Raw genomic sequence first — 13783 nt, forward strand, 5'->3', positions numbered from 1 at the left:
TCCAACTAACATGACAACGAGAGGAAAAGAGAGACCCTAAAAGAATGGTTCTTCTCGAAGGTCGAACAACTCAGGATTAACTCACGGAATGAGACATAGCAACATCTCTCGAGCTGAGAGGCAAGCACACATCCATAGGAATGGAGTGAAGCAGATGACAAAGGTTCACTAGGTAGACAACGATTCCACACCTAAGAAGGTGGTAAACGATTGTCCTCGTAGCGAGGAGTTGAGTTGCCATGATACCACGACGAAACATCCTGGAGGAGGGGAAGTTGATTCGTAGATTATCCCCTTAAGTGGCAGAAAGAATTACCTTTGATATAGAGATCATTTAGACTCTCTATATCAACCTAAGGCAAATCACAACAATCGATTGGCGGGGGTCGGTAGAATGGCATACTCGGACTTGGATGATGTGGATTACCTTGTTGAAGACAACGTAGTGGATGAATTTGCTTATCACCGGAAATGGAAGAGACCCATGGTAGAATGGCACATTGGCGGTGCAAGCTGGGAACAAAATGCAAATGCTGGGAATGATTCTGGTAACTGGGGAAGAACCCAACAATAGAGAGTGAATTCACTGTTGGAGTGGTTATAGCATAACCGAGGAAATCTGGGGCAATCCCAGCTAGTGCCGATGATAAGACGTAGCGCTTGTGCGTGCTCTCAAGAACTTGAGCATTTCCACAATCATCAAGGTTTTATCAACAACCGCGTCAAGGGTGCTGACAACACAACATACTACCATGATGAATAGCGATGGACGATGCAGATGCGAAGGAGGATAACACTTTCTCAGATTTCACCTTAGCGAGGCCAAGCAAATAAAATCTGGATGATCGACCGAGAGACATTTAGCACTCCGCTTATAATGTTCTCCTTGATGTGCTAGTATAACCCATTCATAGATATGGTTTGATATCTAAAACATCAAGTAAAACGTCGGACTTCGGGAACACAAAAATCCATAGGGGCAACTAGGGAGTAAATCCTACGAAATCCTTAGGGGAGGTGGCCAACTTCTTCAATCAAGATATTATAATAACAGGTCTTCCGGCTGGGTGTGTTGGCCATGACATCCACTTTACCGGTTATCGCGCGACCAATATTATAATTCTTGGGAAATATTCCAACCATCATATCTGCCTGAGATTCAGATCTGGTTGGTGTCAGGATATTCCAGACTCATCGAGTCTAGGAAGAAAAACGGAAGTTTGCAACACAAATCGACGAGATGACGTTGCGGGATTCTCGGGAGATGAACTACGATAGCAAGCTCCAAAACATGAGCTGGTTCTGCTACTAACATGTGAACACGTTGTCCCAGACAAGCATGACCACATAGTAGTCTTATAATAAAACACTACCGAGTTCAGGAGGGGGAACCATCAACGAGGATATCGAAGTTCTTTCATAAGTCCGGATTAGCTCTTATGAAGATACTCCTTCTCCTTGAACAAATCAATCAGTGGCTTGGTGTGCTAGGGATACATATAGATTGAAGGTTGCAAGTCTTCAAACCACAGCATTCTTCGCACGTGTGCATGACTGATTTGGAATGATTCCAAGGAAAGCAACATTGACTTTCTCGAATCCACGGCGGCAACTTGCATCAGATGCACATGAATTAAAGGAAGTCACTACCTTCATCCAAACATATGCTTCATGAGCTAGCATGAACAAATGCTTTCAAAAATTTCCAACACTAGCTTAATGCTCAACAAAATCATGGAGGAGATAAGGATGTTGTCAATGGGCTCAACAACAATTCATCCGGGTTTCCTTTTAAAAGGAATTCCATAGTTAAGTGAACACGGTGATAGCATTGGTCAGACCAAAGATGTAATGGTGTATGCTCGAGGGATCAACCACGAATAGGAAAACATTACGAGCATCGTTGGTACTGATTTGATTTGACGATAGCCCACACTCAAATCAAAGGATTGATAAGACACTATGTCCAGCAACTGATCACAAGGACCAATCGATGAAGATATCATCTTTCTTCAACACACACTACACAAGAATATCCCTTTGGAACGAACTAAGTCAGACAAGCTTTTATCTTCCAACTCTCCAAGTTGTTGTCCAGCTTAACCAACTAGCTCAGGGATATCTAACACCGATTCTTGGAAAGAAGGTGGTTCATAAGAAACCAACTTGATCACGAGCTCAACATAACAGTCAAGTGACAGCCTGGTGATACTTTCGAGAAGATATTCAGAAAATCACGAACCACCGGTATGTTACTAAGCTCGAGAACAATCTTGCTTTTCAGGGCAAGACGATATGATCAATAAAGCAAGGATTTGAAATAATCCTAACTCATCGCTCGAGGAGTGAACCAGGAGAATGGACTAGGTAGCACGATCAATCTTAGAATGATGATTCAATAACCAACACACTAAGAATGAAATTATTGTCCTTTAACTACCCAGCAACGAGGTTGCTAGGCGTATTGATTTCACACATCACAATTCATTTGTCGGTATTCCGGTTGCATCAACACGAAGACCGAGGAATGACTAACGATGGCAAGAAGTATCACTGTACCAAGAGTTCATAGGATGGTGTGCAATTCCTATAACAATCCCGATATAAAGATGGTAATACTCCAAGGTAGAACAGAACCAAAAGCTGGATTGGCATTTGATCTGCGGAATACAACTACTTTGACCCAATCCTAGATATGGATGAGGTACTGGAATTTGTTTCTCCAAGTCATTCAGGACAGAATGGCTTGACGGACCACAAGGGTAATAGGCATCGATAACGAATGCATGCATACCCTTGGACTATCAATTGATAGACGAAGGTCAGTAGACAACTAAAGAGGGACAACTCAAAGGAACACACGATTTTCTGAGTTGTGGATGCATGGTTTGGCATGTCGAACGAATTCAACATTTCTTCCAAATAACCCATGCAGAGAGGTAGGACTGGCAGAGTCACGATTTATGAATGGAGATCTCCTCAAGAGTACTCTAATTGTGATCTTTTGATCCAATAAGCATTTGCCATAAGCGGTTCATAGTATTTGAAAGAAGGAAATACCACGGACCTCGAGGACTATCGCAAAGTTACTAATATCCTGAAGGAACTAGCAAACACTATCAACATGAAGTAAGTAGAGTGAATCTCGGGTTCAAGAACCCAGGAACAGAATACCTATTACTAAGTAGCATCACGGGATGCTTTCGAGAATGATGGCCAGAATCATCACACTGGGAACACAAATCATGGCTAAATTACTAGATGATCCCCTGAGACACCTAGGGTCATAATAATTATTCCAACATAAAGGTCGAGGCAGTAGAATACCTCAACTCAACAATTAGTGTGATTGAGCTGGCATAAAGGAGCATCGAAACCAGAGGGAAAGGATTTTGCAAATGCATCAGACTATTTAGAAACCTGGAATGACTCGGACAGCATAACGGCTGTAAATGCTCAGAAAAGACTTGAGACATTCACAAAAATGGTGGCATAACCACTCAGAAGCACAATATCAAGGTTTCGAGATCAACAATTAACATACGGAAGTAGTAGGAGCTGAACTGAGACTTAATCCAACAATCTTATAAGTCCACTGATTAGTAACACGTGATCCTAATAGAAAGAAGGGATAGCCTAGTTCTTAATCCCCGTAGAAGAGAAGATGATGACTCAGATCAGAAGGGCATGAGGTAAAGGAGTAAAAAGAGCCTTACGTTCCATCCCACAATCAATTCCCTTACATAACTAAAGAATTTCTAGACTCAACTTCGACCAGTTTGGCTTGGTAATCCTACAGGCAACCTGGCTCTGATACCAACGCTGTCAGGACCCCGACTCGATGTCACATCGATCTAGCCGGTAACACCTCATATCACTTTGCGGCCTCACGCACGGTATCCCCACGGGTGTCGCCTTACCTTTGCCCGGGACCGTTTGCGCATTTTGGCTCACGTATATGATAGTGTCGCTAGCATCCATATGATAAAGAGCCCGGGCTGACATGACTAGTCGTAAACCCAAAGTGGCACAGACTTACAGGGACAGGCATCCATGACCCAGCTTCGAACGTGTCGGTCATCAGCAAGTGGGTCCGGGCTGTAGCACTGGGCTAGCAGGACTCCGGTAAACCGGGCTGTAGCGGGCTAACAGGACTCCGGTACTCAAAGCGTGACATTTCCCCGAAGGGACAGACACAGGAACGAAGAAGGACACATGCCGGCCAGCCTAAGTGTTCCGGAGCAGTAGCAAGCTACCATGGCTCGGTGGAAACACTAGGAGACATTTCCCCGTAAGAGAGGCTACTAAAGATAAACAACTAGATGGTCAGATCCCACACATACCAAGCATTTCAATAACATACACACAATATGCTCGATATGTGCAAATACAACATGGCATCACAACATGACTCTACGACTCAAGTATTTATTCATTAGGCTCCGAGGAGCGAGATATTACAAACAGGGGTCTCATGACCCAACAATCAGAGCATACAAATCAAAGCACAAGCGGAAGCTATCATGTCTGAGTACAGACATCTATAAATGAAAAAGGCTGAGAAGCCTGACTATCTACCAAATCCTGCCGAGGCACAAGATCGTAGCTGAGGTAACAAGCTAAACGTCGAAGACCACGCGGAAATACTAGTGAGACTGAAGTCTCTCTGCAAAAACATAAAATAGGCAAACGTGAGTACAAATGTACCCAGCAAGACTTACATCAGAACTAACTACATATGCATCATTATCAACAAAGGGATGGTGGGGTTTAACTGCAGCAAGCCAGCTTTGACTCGGTGGCTATCCTAAACTACGACTGCAAGCAACTCTTTTGAGGTGGCGCACACGAGTCCACATATTCACCATATCAATACACCACTATGGATCCGCTCCCGTCTCCCTACGAGAACGCCATCCATAGCACTCACGCTTATCTTGCGTATTTTAGAGTATCCACTTTCACTTGTCTATGAACTGATATAAGCAACCCAGAAGTCCTTTTCCGCGGACACGGCTATTCGAATAGATGATGTTAACCCTGCAGGGGTGTACTTCTTCATACATGTTTCCACCACTTAGCGTCTGCACACGACATGTGCTCGGCAGACTTCAAGCGAAAGCCGACGTGGGTGTAGACCACGACCTACCTAAACACTCAAGTCTCTAGTCCAGGTTTATCGCCTATTCGGGTTCCATCCATGAGGAGATCCGGCCGGAGTTTCGCTCACAGCCCCAAACGATGTGAACAGGGTTCCGTGACACCAAACGGGTGCCCGGTGTACTCGGCCACGTGCCTACCGCATCACAGCCCACCCCTACGGTCAGCGCTGTCCACGGCCTCCAGCATACTACAAACACCAGAAACTACTTGCAACTCCTGGACAGAGGACAAGGGTGATTAAGAAGTCGAGCGGGGTCATATTTCAGGGCCCAATGTATGGTAGTAACTGAGTCATGGATCACAAACACAGAACTCAGTTCCTAAGGACGGCTTCAATGAGACAACCCACCATGTACTCCTACATGGCCTCTCACCGACACCTTTTACCAAATCGTGTTCACACACTTAGCTCACACATGGTAGGACATGTTCACACACCTCTGATTCATCCCCGATGAATCAGACCTGACTCAACTCTAAGCAGTAGCAGGCATGACAAACAAACATGAATGAGTAGGCACAACAGGGCTCAAACAACTCCTACTCATGCTAGTGGGTTTCATCTATTTACTGTGGCAATGACAGGTCATGCAAAGGATAAAGGGGTTCAGCTACCGCAGCAAGTAACAAATATGTCGTTGTTGTCCTAATGCAGTAAAAGAGAGCAGGAGCGAGAGAGTGGGATTTTATCGGAATGAACAAGGGGGTTTTGCTTGCCTGGCACTTCTGAAGATAACATTGAGTCTTCATCAGTGTCAACGATCGCATCATCGGTATCACGTCTATCGAGAGGGGACAAATACCGGCAAATAAAGAAAAGACACATCAATGCAATGCACAATATGATGCATGCTATGACATGGCAATATGAATGTGTTTTGGGCTAATGCACCTAAAACCAGATTAAATGAAGTTGGTTTGAATCCAAGATTCAAATTCAAACTCCATATGGGGTTATTTAAATGTCATTCACTTCATTTGTGCTAAACAGCAGCTATAAGTTGTTCTAACATGCATGAAAATGGTACAGATGGATTCCTTGGATTTTTCTGATAATTTTTCATATATAAATTATTTAATTTGGAGTTACGGTTGAATTTCTATGATTTTTGGAAGTTTTAGGCATTTTTCTGGAATTTCAGAATTAAATTAAATCCAGAAAGCATTACTGCGTCAGCATGACGTTGGCATGACGTCAGCAAGTCAACAGGGGCCGGCTCGGGTCAAACCTGACGTGTGGGGTCCACACGTCAGTGACACAGGGGCTAATCCCGCGTTGACCCGGGCTTTGACCCACTACGGGGCCCACTGTCAGTGGTTGTGGGGGGGTGTTTAGGCGTCATTAGTGTTAATTAGGCGTGCCACGTCGGCAGTCGCCGGAGTTCGGCCGGCGACGACCAAAACTGCGGCGGGAGCTCGCCGGAGTGGCGCTGCGAGGGGTTTTGGGCCAAGCCAAGGGCACCAGAGGGTTGCCCTTGCTTGCGCGCATCCAAAGGAGGCATGCGGGAGGCGCGGGGTGGCCGGAGCTCGCCGGAGTGGGGGCCGCGGCGGCTGCCGGAGCTCGGGTTTGGGCGGAGCGAGGTTACGGGGCGCTAGGGGGCTGGCTGAGGGGCTATGCGGACTCCTGGGGCAGCTAGGAGCACGCTAGGCTCGTCGGACTGGCCGCAGCAGCACGTCAGTGCCATGCCCGGCGTCCATGGCGGACGGCGGCGCTCGGGAATGTGGCCGGGGTGCTACGGCACGGGAACGAACAAAATGGAGGAGGGGAAACGGAGTGGAGCTCACAGGGGTTGTGACTGTGGCCTCGGGGAGCTCGGGGAGGCACCGGAGCCGACGAATTTGACGAAGATGGCCGGCGGGTCCGAGGTAGAAGACGACGTCGATGGCGGCGATGCGGCACGTCCAGGGCCTCGTGGCTCGTTGAGGAGGAAGAGGGAGGACCCGTGGAGCTTCCTGGGGCGTCGGCGAGGCTAGGGGTGGCCGGTGGCCATGGGTACGGCGACGATGACGGCGAGCTCCGCTCGGTGGTGTGCGCGGGAGGGAAGCAGAGGAGGGAACGGGGTCCAGGGGAAGAGAGAGGCGGTCGAGGGGGTCGAGGCGTCTCCGTGGCGTCGCGAGGGAGTCGGGGAGGCTGCCACGGCGAAGCAGGAGGTGGCCGGAGCTCTTCGGGCGCGCGCCACGCCTCGCCTCTGCCTACTGGCAGAGGAAGAAGAGGACAAGGGGGGGAGGTGGGCTGGCTAGGTGGCCGGGCTGCTGGCTGGGCCGGCCAGGTGAGGCCCAGGTGGGCTTGGTAGGCGCCAGGTAGCTTACTCTCTCTCTCTTTCTGTTTCTATTCTGTTTTATATTTTTCTTATGTTTTTGTTTTATTTAAATTATTTTGCCACTGTTTTGAATTTTAAAATAATTCAAACAATGCCAAAAACTCCACTGAATATTTTATATTGCTAGATGGACTTTTCCAAAAGCTTATAAAATATTTCAGGGATATTTGAAATTATATTCTAATTATATGAATATAATTCAAATTCAAATAGCTAATGATTTAAATTCAAAGTCCCAAAAATAAATCCTTAAAAATGTTCAATATTTTGGTTGGGACCAGAACCCTTACCAAAAATTATCAAACATTTAAAAAGGCATTTTTGGAGCAATGAATGAGATTTCTAGGGTTTTTGCCCCTCTTTTATTTAAGTTTTTGAGGCTTCCAAAATTCCTCAATTCAAATTTCAGAATTTAAACATGATGCACACATGAGGTCTAGCCTAGTGCATTACCAGAAGCTAGGGATGTGACAGCTTGAGCAGGGACTAGTAACCGTCTTAGGCTCGAGACGAAAAGATCCGCAGGACTATGCGGACATGACTCAAATGCTCGAGAAGTAAGTTAAATCGATCATTATCCACCATATCAGCAACTTTGTTCATTTCCTGATATATCAAGTAATCGTTTTCTTTGTCTGGCAGGGTTTGGAGAAAATTCACCAAAAAAGCTCCGGGACTGCCGAAGAAGCTGCAATTTAGACACCCGAAAGTAAGTACTATAGTAGCATGTTCCGCGCATCTCCTAGTGATTCAAGCGCTAGTTTCATCAATACCATTTGGCATTCTTGCTTATCAGTTTGATTGACCTCTATTTCTTGTAAAGTGGTTGTGGCAGGAACAAGGGAATGATTTCTGTGGATACTACGTTTGCGAGTCCATCCGCCACACGACTGTGAGCGGGGCTACTCTGACGAACAATATGAAGTGCGTAAATAACAACATTCACAATTTTATTTTATTACCATCATTTGTGTTGAGTTTCATTCATTCACACACACATATATATATATATATATATATATATATATATATATATGTATTGACCCCCTTCTTCAAATTAGATGTTTCGGAAGCGGGATGAACTCCTAGCACCAGCTCGCATGCGAGCAATTCAAGAGGAGTTGGCGGCATTCTTTCTTGACCACGTGATCGCTGAAGACGAAGAATACTATGTGGACCATGCGTCCGTATGTTAGGAGATTATATTTGTAAGAGATAATTATTGTATATATGTAGCTAGTAGTGTCGGATAGATATACGGGAACTTGTTGTTCGAACAATCTCTCGGAGAAGGATAGGTGGTCGATATCACTTCTCTCTGTATGCATATATGTTCATGACGATTTTCTGTTTCCTTCGTTTGCTTACTAGCTAGCTAGCGTTTCTAGTCCTCTCTATACGTATGTATAGTACGTAGCGTCGATCAAGCACGGACATAAGAGAGGACACTTCTCTCTATTAATTATAGCTAGCTAACACAACATATGAAACACCTAAATTAACCCCCCAAAACCCCCAAACCCTCCTTTCAAAAAAAAAACAAAAACCCCAGCCACAGAAATGCTGACGCATGGATGCCTATTGGTCCCGTTTGGTGCTACCAACTGGGACCAAAGGCCCTCCTGCCTGGGATCCGTGCACAGGCCACGAGGAGGCCCATATGTCCCGGTTCTGGACTGAACCGGGACTAAAGGGACAGGGCATTAGTAACGACCCTTTAGTCCCGGTTCAGGAACCGGGACCAAAGGCCCTTATGAACCGGGACAATAGGCCTGTTTTCTACTAGTGCCACCATGTACTCCTACATGGCCTCTCATCGATATCTTTACCAAAACATGTTCAACACTTCACTCTCATTACCGGACACAACCATTTCACTCCAATCCATTACCCAGATGAATCGGACCTAACACAACTCTAAGTATAGCAGGCATAGCATGGTAGGAACACAACATGGCTCAATCAACTCCTACACATGCTAGTGGGTTTCATCTAGTTACCGTGGCAAAGACAGGTCATGCAGAGGAAAGGGGTTCAACTACTGCAGCAAACAGTAGTTTGAAACGTTGTTGTCTTAATGTAGTAAATGAGAGCAAGAGCGAGAAGATGGTATTTTATCGAGATGATCAATGGGGGTTGCTTGCCTGGAAGGGTGGTGGAAGTGTACTGCCCTTCGGTTGGATATATTCACGGATATCCTCGGGTGTAGGACCTACCACGGAGATCACATCGGTAACACAATCAATACATGGCAATATGCAACAATATGATGCATGCATATGACATGGCAAAGTGAGTGTGTTGGGCTAATGCAACTAAAACCAGAGGGGTTTGAGTCAATTTGAACCAAAGGTTCAAATTCAATCTCAAACTATGAATTTATAAAGTGTGGTATCATTTTTTGATCCATACAGCAAGGTTAAGTTGCTTTGTCATGCACGAAACCAATACTAATTGATGGATTGGATTTTTCTGATCATTTGTCATATGTAAATCTTTTCCATCTAAGCTATAGATTAATTTCTATGATTTTTTGAAGTTTGAACCTTTTTGGATTTTCTGATTACCGCGTCATCATGACGTCAGCAAGTTAACGGGGCAGCCCAGGTCAAACTGACCAGTGGGTCCCACGTGTCAGTGACCAACTAAAGTAACCTAATTTAATTAGTAATAACCTAGGTTAATTAGCAGGGCGGCCCCACATGTCAGTGACCCAATGGAGGTCAAACCCCTATTCAACCGGGGCTAACACGCCAGCGCTTAGCCGTCAGCGATAGTGGATGCGGCGGGGCGCTTCGGGAAAGGGTTGTGGTGCCCCGTGCGCAGCGTAGCTGGGCTTGTTTGAGAGCCTAGACCAGCGTGCGTCGGGCGATGATGCCAGTCGGGCTTGAGGTGGCCAGACGCAATGGCGGGGAGCTCAGCTATGGCGGCCGGAGCTCGGTTGCAGGCGCAGGCGGCGATGCGATGCATAGGTGGGCGAGCTAGCATGCTAGGGACGGCGTGCGCGAAGCGGCGAGTGCAAAGGAGATGATGGGTGGACCATTTGGTCACCGAAGTCGTGTCGGCGGCGATCGCAGCCGGTGGCGCGTGCGGGTGAGAGCGGCGGTGTGGCTACGCGGTGCGGCAGCGAGAACAGAGAGGGAAAGAAGGGGCAGCGGCTCACGGCGATCGCAGTGGAGTGGACGGCGAGCTCGAAGGTGGTCGGAGCTGAGCGCGGTGGCGAGGGGGGTCTCCGGCGATGGGCGATGAACGTGGGTTCAGGGAGGCATATCCAGGGCATGTGAGCGCTCGGGGCTCGGCTGGCTCGGTGTAGTGGACGGCAAGGAAGCTCATGGGCACGTCGAGGCGACGAGGGAGCGGCGGTGGCTGTGGCTTCACGGTAGCGCGACAGTGGCTGCATCGGCCACGGCGATCAGAGGGCAAGAGAGAGAGGGCAGGGGGAGAGTGATGTGTTGGGGAGCTCGGGGCGACATCGAGGAGGTGTTTCGATGCATCTGCGCACTGTCCAGGCGACACAGGCGAGCATGGAGCCGCACGGCGAGCTTGGGTGCGCGTGCGCTGTCCCCCTCTGCCTACTGGAAGAGGTAGGGGTGACTGGCACCAGGCCAGGTGGGTTGGCCCAGTTCAGGTAAGTGGTCTGGGGGCCTTCTCTCTCTCTCTGCCATTTCTATTTTTCTTTTTTATTTTCTGTCTTTATTTTTGATTTAGCACAAATGCCAAACTTCTTTGTAAAATGCTGAAAATATTTGTGGGCACTTGTGAAATTATTTCCAACAGCCCTCAAATGCTTTCAAGATTATTTGGACATTTAAAATTATTTCTAAGATTTAAATGTCCAAATGTAAATACTATATGGATTAGTTTAAAAATCCAGAGTGTCCTAGAAAAATGTGCACCATTTTTGGCAGAGGTTCTATTCCAATTCAAAAATGATGAACTTTTATGAAGGGCGGTTTGCGTTCATTGAAATCATTTTTTAGTTGAACCTGGTATTTTCTGGGGGTGCTGGGGTTTGTTGATCCCCATTTCAAGTTTAAGTAGAATTTAAACATGATGCATCACTCTAGCTAGTCCTAATGCAAGCACTGACTAGGGTTGTGACAAGAGAAATGGGAGAAAATCAAGCAAAGATTATGGGAGTGATCCTCCATTAATTAGGGCTTGGCTAATTTAGCCGATCCCTTAATTCTGGGATATGGGAGAAAATCAACTGAAGATCGCTACTGCTCGATCCCCATCCAACGTTGGCAATGCATTTGGATTTATCCCAAAAAGTTGTTGTTTGCCAGATGCAAATTTTGTTTAATTTAAGCTAGTGATATTGGGGGGAGATACTATGTTAGTTTTCTATGCATGTTAATGGGTACTAAGAAATGGGAGGAGTAGAACCTTTCCTCACGAATTATCTTTAGGCAGATATTTTTGCAATAGGAGGATTCCCATGTTTCCTTACAAACTAAGTTAAGTAATATTTAAATTATTTCCATATATTGTTTCCAATTAAGGAATTTTGTAAATGCTAGGGAAATTGGGAATTTTTTACCTACCACTGCTTTTCCTTCCACTACTAAGGAATTGCCGAGCTATATAAAAAGGCACCTAGACCCGTATGTTTTCCTCACCCAATAAAATTTAGTTCATAGTGATCTAGACATGGCGATCAAGCTTATACCAGTAGCCTTTTTCTTGCTCATCCTGGCCTTTGCTGAGTCCAGCGACAGGGGCGAACCTCCATCTTCTCATAAGTACTACTACTAGCTTTACCAAGTCGAGGGTCTCTCATGTCTGAATCACCTCATATAGTTTATTATTTCTTGTAGAAGAAAATGCTTTTGATACGAGCACTTATGCGGTTCATTGGGATCCACCTGCTGGTAAATGCTTGTGCTACCTTGTCAAGTTGAGAAATTTGTTAATTGTGAGTCAACACCTAATTTGTCAGTTACTGCAGAGGGAAATACTTTTGGTGAAAGTGCTTATGCGGTTCATTGGGATCCTCCATCTCGTGAGTAATTGTGCTACCTTGCCAACTCGAGAAGTTTGTTAATTGTGAATTAACTCATCGGTCATTATTTCCTTTAGAAAAAGATGGCTTTGGTGAAAGTGTGTATGCGGTACATTGGGATCCCCCTTCAAGTAAGTACTTGTGCCACCTTCCCATGTTGATAATGTATTAATTCTGAATAAGCTCATAGTTTGTTATTTGCTGCAGAAGAAGGAGGTTCTGGGGCAAGTCCTTATAAGGTGAATTGGAGCCCAGAAGATGCACCTTCCAGTAAGTACTTGTGATACCTTACCAAGTCGACAATGTGTTAGTTTTGAATGAAATCATGGTTTGTTATTCCTATAGAAGAAAAAGGTTTTGGGGCAAGTGCTTATGCGGTACACTGGGATCCAGATCATCCACCATCTCGTAAGTACTTCTCCTACCTTACCATGTTGAGAATGTGTTAATCCTGAACCAAATCATACTTTTTATTACCTTCAGAAGAAAAGGTTTTGGGACAAGTTCTGATAAGGAGACTTGAAGCCCAGAAGATGCACCTTCAAGTAAGTACTTGTGCTTCATTAGAAAGTGAAGAATGTCTTAGTCCTGAATCAATTCATGATTATTTATTTCCTATAGAAGAAAAAGTATTTGGTTCAAGTGCTTATAAGGAACTTGGAGCCCAGATGATGCACCTTCTGGTAAGTAGCTGCGTACCTTAGCAAGTGGAGAGTTTGTTCATTCTGAATGAACTCATAGTTTGTTTGTGCCCCCAGAAGAGAAAGGATTTGGTGCAAGTGCTTATGCAGTACATTGGGATCCAGATCATCCACCTGTTGGTAAGTACTTGTGCTACAAATCTTATCAACTTGAGATTGTGTTAGTTCTAAATCAGCTCATTGTTTGTTATTTCCTGCAGAAAAAAACCACGCCTGACAGCCATAGCCATGTGTCATATGAACACATCTGATTGGGACATGCGGTGCTCTGAGCTGTTGGATGGAGAGCATGGCAAACCTATTTGGCACTACATGCCCACCAATTACATCATGTTCTATTAGATATATTTAAAGTTCATGCTCAACTATGTAATCTTGTTATCTCATCAATAAAGCATGTCGATTGGATGGATGTTTGTTAAAAAAACTAATCACCACCAAAATCTGGGAGTCTTTTGACTGCTACACACCAATATTTTCTTTTATTGCATCCCAAAAAACTCCAGTTTGATTAATTGTAATGTTGCACTGGGAATTATTATTTTTGCATTTTGGTCGCTCAGACGAGCCGTACCTGGCTTCTGCTGCCACAT

At 45.5% G+C, this 13783-nt stretch overlaps 1 long non-coding RNA gene across 1 annotated transcript; it reads left to right on the forward strand.

The window, feature by feature from the left end:
* Window positions 1-12590: 12590 nt before the first annotated feature.
* Window positions 12591-12896, forward strand: LOC119319046. The gene is made up of 3 exons (XR_005154325.1): window positions 12591-12620; window positions 12697-12759; window positions 12835-12896. It is a non-coding gene; the product is annotated as an uncharacterized LOC119319046 (long non-coding RNA).
* Window positions 12897-13783: the final 887 nt, after the last annotated feature.

This window comes from Triticum dicoccoides, chromosome 6A (genome assembly GCF_002162155.2).
Source record: "Triticum dicoccoides isolate Atlit2015 ecotype Zavitan chromosome 6A, WEW_v2.0, whole genome shotgun sequence".
Classification (NCBI taxonomy): Eukaryota; Viridiplantae; Streptophyta; class Magnoliopsida; order Poales; family Poaceae; genus Triticum; species Triticum dicoccoides.